Below are 8606 nucleotides of genomic sequence, written 5' to 3' on the forward strand. Positions count from 1 at the left end.
TCCATTTTGATTGACTCTGTGTTTACTGTCTACATAACCTGCGTTGTGCCTGACTGCCCCTACTTTCTTGCCACCTGTTTGATTAGTGCACATGGCACTCACTATTAAATGATTGGTTTTGCTTAACAGCAAGGTTGATAATCTTACCTGCACAAACATCTATGTTACATGCACTGATAACTGTATTAATTTTAGATTGCTGGGGACAGAAATGTTCTGTATCAATTCATTCTCTGTCCCTGCTCTTCAGTTTAAATGTTTATCAGGAAAATCTGTGAATTTAATGCCAAGTAACTCAGTCCCTTTCTTTGATGTATTCAAATCATCTCTTGTACAGTTTTTCATTGGACCAGTTGCAGACATCATGACTAATAAAACCAAAGCTTTCCCTTTTACACCACTCCTTTAGCCACACATTAAACTCCATTACATGTTGGCCTTTCCCTTTTTGTTCCTTATATACTGGTAAAACCTCTGAAAAGATAAGCCTACAATCTATACTACTGAGTTCTTTCTTAGTAGTTCTTGATCATTCAGTTCTTTATAACTCTTTGCATACAATGAGTTAGTGCAACATCGGAAGAAGTGGAAAGACCCAGCTCATGGAATTGCCAAGAGTCAGACACAACTGAATGGATATTATCATCCTACAGTATCATACAGTGGGCAAACATTTTCCAGGTTTGTCTGTCACTATCTGCTTTTCTGAATATTTGTGAGCTCATGCTCATGATAGTAATGATAATGTCTAGCCACCTTTTCATTTGCTGGCTTCTTTCTAAACTGCTTTTAATTTTTCCAAACATCAGAGTCTAGTCCAAAAATTCTTGCTTCTGTATTCTGAATCAAAAAAAGTTTCACTATCCACTTGTACTATATATTCTAATCTAATCATTCTAATGAATGATTTATTCATCATGCTATTGAAAAAAAATCCACTCAGCAGTTTTCTCCAGCACCTCTGTACAAAGGCATCAATTTGTATTTTTTCAGATTTCAGGTTTATAACAAATTTTACAAATCTTTACAAATCATTGCTGTCAGTATGGTTTTTGAGTACATTTCTAATAGTCTCTCTCTCTCCAAAAAGCAGAGGTCATTCTGTTTCATGATTACAGTCTCCATTGCAGCATTTTTTGCATCCAGGAAGATAAAGACTGCTATTTCTCCCATCACTTCTTCAGATATTTGCACTGGACTGACAATAATAGCTAACTTTGTTTTTCTTCAGATCACTCTTAAAACTGCCTGGATAAGCTCTTGTTGTCAATGACTGTACCACATCTTTTTTGATGTAGCATTTTCAGGCCACTAATTCCTTTTATGGCAGTCATAGAATGGATCCTACTTGATAAAAGTGTCCACGAAAGAGACCTAAAACAAGATTGATGGATGACATTAGCAAGTATTGTGGGCCCAATTGGCAAAAGAAAGCTCAGGATAATATTGGTTGGAAACATGCAGAAGAAGCCTTCATCCTGCAGTGGATAGACAATGGCTAAAATGATGATGTTCAATAGCAATAACACTTAGACTTATATACCACTTCACAGTGCTTTACAACCCTCTCTAAGTGGTTTACAGAGTCAGCGTATTGCTCCCAACAGTCTGGGTCCTCATTTTACCGACCTAGGAAAGAGAAGGCTTGAGCCCATTCAGGATCGAACTCCTGGCAGTCAGCAAAATTAGCCTGCAATATATTGCATTCTAACCACTGCGCCATCAGTGAATCCCTCTTATATGTATGCCCTTCATTTTTTCTCACTTATTTTTCTCCATGTTAAATGACATCCTATTTATAGGAGCCTAATCTTCCAACCTGTCCAGAATTGATTGCAATATTGCTATCTGATCCTAGGTTTTGGCCAGATCTCCCAATTTTCTGTAAAGTATGATAAGCAGCCCATCAGACCCATCATCCAGATCTCAGAAGAAGCATAAAAATAAATATTCTGCAGTAAAGCCATTTATACTCACTCTCTGAGTGCTATTAGCCAGCTAGTTGTGGACCCAACTTATTGTGGTGCATTCTAAACCACATCTTACCTGTTTTATCTACTTTACAGCTTATTAATTATAACATCATGGTGTAGAGGACCAATGGTATGACCTGGAGGGAAATGGACAAAAATCAAGAAATAAACAAGACTGAAACATTCCTTTAAGACCTTGGAAACTTGGTAGTATTTAGGATAGATTTAAGCAGGGTCCTCCCTAATTAACTGGATTTTAAGAGGGAAGGGAGGTAAAGCACAATCAGACTTGCCACATTCTGTTGTAACCTACGTCAAAAAAGTAGTTTTATTCTTCCTATAGAATCTTCTTGATCTGACACGCTTGAAATCTTATTACAAATTCCCTGAAATCAAGGTAAATTATATCCAGAGCATTATGGCTATCTGCTAGAATAATTACGCTGTCAAAGAAGGAGACAAGATTTTTTACAAAGCCATATTACTAGGGCAAGGGACGGAAGGATAAATACAAGATGAAATTTTATTAGTAAGAAACAAAACTAAAAAAAAAAATCCTTTTAGTTTTAAATATTCAAATGAAGGAAATCTGTTGAAAAACAACATTTACTGTGCAGTTCTAATCTGAAGATCGAACAATTGCAAATGAACAAGAAAACAAGTTCCAAAAAAATATGTAAAAGTAAATGCTAAAAATCAGCAGACCATAAAATGGAGCTTTTCTATTACAAATAAGAGGAAACTGGTTTTAGGAGATCAGTAGCACAGAGTTCTTGAATATTTTGTTCAAACTGTTAGAAACAATATATGCAGAAAAAATTAAAATGTTTGCAGTATACACAAAAGACAAAAATTAAATTTTGTTCAATTCTAATGTGACAGAAGCAGCTTATTTCTCAGTTGCACTGACTTAGGGTGATTATAGTACAGCTAAAGACTGATCCTAGTCATCAGTGATAGTGATAAGACTGTCATGCCAGTACTGCAGAATTAATTTTATGGTATTGCAAAACCATTTTCAGCACTGTGGCAGACATTTAGCAAGCAGTTATGTGTGACATGATTGCTACATACCATATTAAATTGTGACTCATAAAGAATGGTTTAATCATTAAGTGTATGGCTTCCAACTTTGTATTCAAATGGTGTAGATGATTTTGACAACAAAGAAAATGCATAATGATACAGGGATTATATGGTTGGACAGTGCAGTGATTTACAGATTGATGTCACCCTTTGGGGGAAATAATTTTAAAATAAAATAAATTCTGATAACTTGCATATGATTTTGGGGGGAATGGATCATTTTTCTCCATTTGAGATAACTTAATATTAGCAAGGGACGGGGTGGCTAAGATGCTGAGCTTGTCGATCAAAAGGTCGGCAGTTCAGCTGTTTGAATCCCTAGTGTCATGTAACAGGGTGAGCTCCCGTTACTTGTCCCAGCTTCTGCCAACCTAGCAATTCGAAAGCACGTAAAAAATGTAAATAGAAAAAGAGGGACCACCTTTGGTGGGAAGGTAACAGTGTTCCGTGCATCTTTGGTGTTTAGTCATGCCAGCCACATGACCACAGAGATGTCTTTGGACAGTGCTGGCTCTTCAGCTTTGAAACAGAGATGAGCACCACCCTCTAGAGTCGGGAATGACTAGCACATATGTGCAAGGGGAACCTTTACCTTTACCTAATATTAGCAAACTATTTTTCCTGTACCACTTGAGTTTGGTTCTTTTCAGTGCATGTCAGATGACAGTTGACCAGGATGAAAAGAGGGAAGAGAAAAGAAGGCAATTGGCAAAAAGGAAAAAAAAACTCTAATGTATAAAATACTCAGGCTTACTTTGTTGTTATACCTTGATAAAGAGAAACAGCTTATCCTGTATACTTGTTTACATTACATTACATCTAATCAGTGGTGGGTTGCCCCCGGTTCGCACCAGTTCTATAGAACCGGTAGAAAAACCGGCGAGAGGCTCCGCCCACTGCCCCTGACATCATCAAAATGCTTCTGAGCATGCGCAGAAGTTGGCCAAGGAATCCACAGTAAAAGAAATGCAAGAAAATGGGAAGTTGTGAGAAATTATGATCAATTATGACCAAAAGGAGCCAAAGAAGGCTTATATTGTAGTTTCATTTGGAGGCCAGTGGTTGACAAGAAACCAGAACCATGAAATGAAGTGCTACAAAAATAGAAAACAATTTTATTCATATCCACTTTTTAAATGACAGTAAGAGTATGTGTGATTTTGGCTAAAAAAACGGGGTGGATGATTGTTGCAGATGCTACTTGTCAGTTACACTTTCTGAACTAATGGATAGAAAATGCACTGTTCCTAAAGATTAGGAAGCAAAGATCCTTTTAAATTATCAGTGGAAAGAGTATTGGGTTAATTTAAGACTAGAAAGAGGTCTATTTTCAATAGGTATATGGAACATCAATCTGTTACCATTTTATTAATGAAACATGATTCTTAATATAGGTTAGAAGAATTTGGAAGAAGAAACAGGAAACCTAGTTTTTACTACAAAAAAGCATGCAGTTAACAACAATTAAATAGAAGCATTAGTAAATGTTTCAGGTGAATCAATAGAAAAATAGCAAATGGTCACTTCTGTTAAGAAAGTATTCCAAAAGTATCTTTGAAAAAGATGCAGTTTTCAGTTAAAGATGAAGACTGAACTTTCCTGATTTTTTAATTGTATCATTATGCACATATTTTTATGAACAGCATATTTTAGACAGCTTGGTTTAATATGAATTTTCCTTCTGGGGCCTTTTCCCATATAATGCCTATATTTAAGTTGACTGTTCTGAGTTTAAGAAATTATATAACATCTCTCTTCTGCCATCTCCCAGAACAAATCTGTCACAGCAGTTAAAAACAAGTTGGCAATATGGCAAGGAATAAATTAACATACAATGAAATATTAGGATCAATATGAGTAATGGCACAATGTTAAATTTGCATAAATGTGAAGTAATATGAGTTCTGTTACAATACAACATATTTTCAGAGGATTGTCCCAATAGGTTTACCAGAATTCCAAGTAATTCAAGAGCTAGTAATGTACCATATCATGAGAGGTACTAATCATCAGTATGCAAAAGCCCACTCGACAAAGGACATAGCTTATACTTGTATATATCAAGGCCAGTAACATAAAGCTCTATAGATATACAAGAAGTTCATAAAATAAAGCTCTTTGCATAGATAAAAATGACCAACATTATACAATATATGCAGGTCTTGTGAGTTGTGTAGAATCCCTACCAATAATAAATTGATATACTTTTCAATTCAATCCCTAAAGGAAAAAGCAATCCAAACGTCCAGACAAAAATTTCACATTGAAAGTACAATTCAATTTCCTCAATTTATTTACAAAAATTGATTTTGGAGATAGACTTAATCAAGAATGCACATACAATTTCGACTAAGTCATAATCCTGTAAGCACCCACATCCAAATTCCATTAAACTTATTATTCTACATTTGCCGTATCTTCATGCCACTATAAATTTATTATGTCAGCATATTTTTATATTCTAGTGACCTAAAAAAATTATTTAATAGTAATCTTCATACAGCAGTTCCAATTCAAGGACAGAACTGAACTATAACAGTGCAGTATTTTGAAGCACATATTTTTTCAAGAATAAGTTCACTGACTTGAAAAAAGGCTCAAAGAAAACAAGTAAATTATTATCAAACCCCCCCCCAAAAAAAAGATTATGGAAGGAGAAATAGGTCAATAGAGATTTGATTCAATTTAATTTAAAAATGAAAGAAAAGCAAAAGTGAAACACTTTTGTAAAGTAATAATTTAATCCCTGAAACTATACAGAAAGCATAGTAGAAGAATAGCATACTATGCAAGTGAAAATGGAAAATGATGGAAGAGAAAATCTGATTTACAAAACATGGCTATTAAAGTTCACTGTCAATCTTGGAGATCAGAATGGAAGGAACCGCTGGATGTTATGCAATGTAGTGGGTGATCCTAAAATATCCAGAAATGTAAGAATTAGTTTAGGGGCTAGAAGAACAACCTTTTATTTCTATTTCTTAAAACAACTTAAATGCCAGTCAAGATGGACAGGTGTTGAATACAATTTTTATTCACCTTATCAAAATGATTACATAATCCAGAAACTCATACAGGAAATAATTATTTCGATTATTTTAAATAACAGTAATAAGAAAGTTTTTAAAGAATACAATATAATACTTTATTTGGCCAAGTGTGATTAGATTTATTAGCAATAAATTTAGTAATTAGTAATAAGTTTAGTAATTAGTAATAAAAGTAGAAATATTATATATTATGTCTTGATTCCTAGCGTTCTAAATATGTGAATGTTGATAATTTAATCTGTTATTTTTTTATTTCAGTTTATCTGTCATGATCTTTGTAGAATTAGTACATCAATGTATTCTTATTTTAATATATTAGTATACTGTACCCATACTACACAGAAGTTGTCAATGTTTTATTAATTTCATGACACACAGACCATCTTTTTTTCCACTAATGCTACATAATCCATAAACTCCTTAACCAGCTATTTAATTAAGGTTCTAGGGTTTACTTCTGCAATTGAGATTTGTGTGTGTGTGTGTGTGTGTGTGTGTGTGTGTGTGAGAGAGAGAGAGAGAGAGAGAGAGATAGATTAGTTAAATTGTTAGCAATTTAGTATTTACCAGTGGTGAAATCCAATGTTTTTTACTACCAGTTCTGTGGGCATGGCTTAGTGAGTAGGTGTGGCTTGGTGAATGTGGCTTGGTGGGCATGCAAAATCTCCATTCCCTCCCCACTCTGGGGCCAGCCAGAGGTGGTATTTGCCGGTTCTCCGAACTACTCAAAAGTTCCACTACCAGTTCTCCAGAACCTGTCAGAACCTGCTGGATTTCACCCCTGGTATTTACTGATTTAGTGTCCATTGTTAGATCTGAAGGTGATAAAAAAGTAACTATGACTGCATTTATAACCTTTGCAAGTCTGCAAAGGAAAGGAAACCTGAAGTAAGATCATAAGCACAATTGAGGGTTTTGCTTAGCAAATGCTTTGCTTAACAATCAAGTTGCCAGTCCCAATTGTGATTGCTAAATCAAGAGCAATACAGACTTCAGTAAGGTACTTTTACTGCTTATGAGGGATTAATATACTGGCAGATTCCTGGAAATTCTTAAGAAGAATTTCCCAGTTTCATTTATAGTGAATTGATGAAGATAGAGACTCTATGAGTGACTTCTTCTTCTCAGATTTCTCACCACTTAGGCGAAGTTGCCATTTATGAGATAAATGAGACCAAAAGGTATAACATCTATAAACGATGTAGAAAATAGCTCAACTTGCTATGGCATGGTATTAAAAGAAAAAACAGTGTTATGTATTTTTTGACAGGGATTTAATAACATGACATTTATGGTACAAATACATGTAAACTTCTCAAAAGACTTCTAATAATCCCATCTAAACAGCAATATTGCAGAAGGTGCGCCACCATGCAGCTTGGTGAATGTGGCTTGGTGGGCATGCAAAATCTCCATTCCCTCCCCACTCTGGGGCCAGCCAGAGGTGGTATTTGCCAGTTCTCCGAACTACTCAAACAATAAGTGTGATAAATACTTAGATACTCAAAAGGTGCAAAACACTGAAAACATAAAATTATAATCTTTCATTGGAATACAGATACTTAAAAATAACAAGCTACCTTAGTCAAGATGATAACAGCACAACAATGCTTTATAAAACTCTATAATAGAGAATAAATTCAGAAAATTTGGTCACCATTATATTAAGAAACGTTTTTCCAAGACTTTATTTTCATTGTATCATTTTGCAAATTAATATTGAATATGGATGTTTCAAATGTATTTCTTTTCAAGAATACTATTTATAATTATATATTTGCTTTTTAAAATTTATTGCTTTTTTAAGCTTCCTATTTAACTAATGATGTTTTAATTATTTTTGTAAAGTAAGCATTCTCAAATTCAGAATGCTCCAAAAACACAAAAAGAACTTCAACTAAACAAAGTTACTATTTTTTCCCTTTATGTTACAGACTTAATTAATGTGAAAGCCTCTAATATAAATACCTTCAAAAGAAAATTAAATTATGACTCATGGATCCCACTAGCTATTAGCAACTATGATCGTTTTTCTTTTTTAAAAAGTCTCTATAGAATCGTGCAAGCAATAGTATTTCCTGTGAGACTGCATGAAAGCGAAAGTTTGATTTTGAAGAAACAGGATAGTAAGAGTATTGATGCTTTTGGTGTGCAAGAAAACTCCTACGAATAATGTAAATAGCAATCGCATTTAGACTTATATACCGCTTCAGTGCTGTACAGCCCTCTCTAAGCGGTTTTACAGAGTCAGCATATTGCCCCCAATAATTTGGGTCCTCATTTTACTGACCTTGGAAGAATGGAAGGCTGAGTCAACCTAATCAAATAGCCAAGAAAACAACCAAATGGATCATCAGATAAATCAACTGACCAGGCTAAGACACTGAGCTTGTTGATCAGAAGGGTCAGCAGTTCAGCGGTTCGAATCCCTAGTATAGGTCTCCTGCGTGAGCAGGGGGTTGGACTAGTTGATCTCCAAGGTCCCTTCCAACTCTGT

General features: G+C 34.7%; 1 long non-coding RNA gene across 2 annotated transcripts; it reads right to left on the reverse strand.

Moving 5' to 3' along the window:
- Nucleotides 1–1279: 1279 nt before the first annotated feature.
- LOC117655702 (uncharacterized) lies at nucleotides 1280–3909 on the reverse strand. 2 transcript variants are annotated; one of them, XR_004588771.3, is made up of 3 exons: nucleotides 3827–3909; nucleotides 2047–2110; nucleotides 1280–1374 (listed from the first exon to the last, which is right to left on the reverse strand). It is a non-coding gene; the product is annotated as an uncharacterized LOC117655702 (long non-coding RNA). The 2 variants fall into 2 exon arrangements; XR_004588770.3 differs by having other exon boundaries at nucleotides 3814–3901.
- Between the last annotated feature and the right edge of the window lie 4697 nt (nucleotides 3910–8606).

The sequence above is a fragment of the Pantherophis guttatus genome, chromosome 7 (assembly GCF_059756535.1).
Source record: "Pantherophis guttatus breed Tessera chromosome 7, ASM5975653v1, whole genome shotgun sequence".
Taxonomy (NCBI): domain Eukaryota; kingdom Metazoa; phylum Chordata; class Lepidosauria; order Squamata; family Colubridae; genus Pantherophis; species Pantherophis guttatus.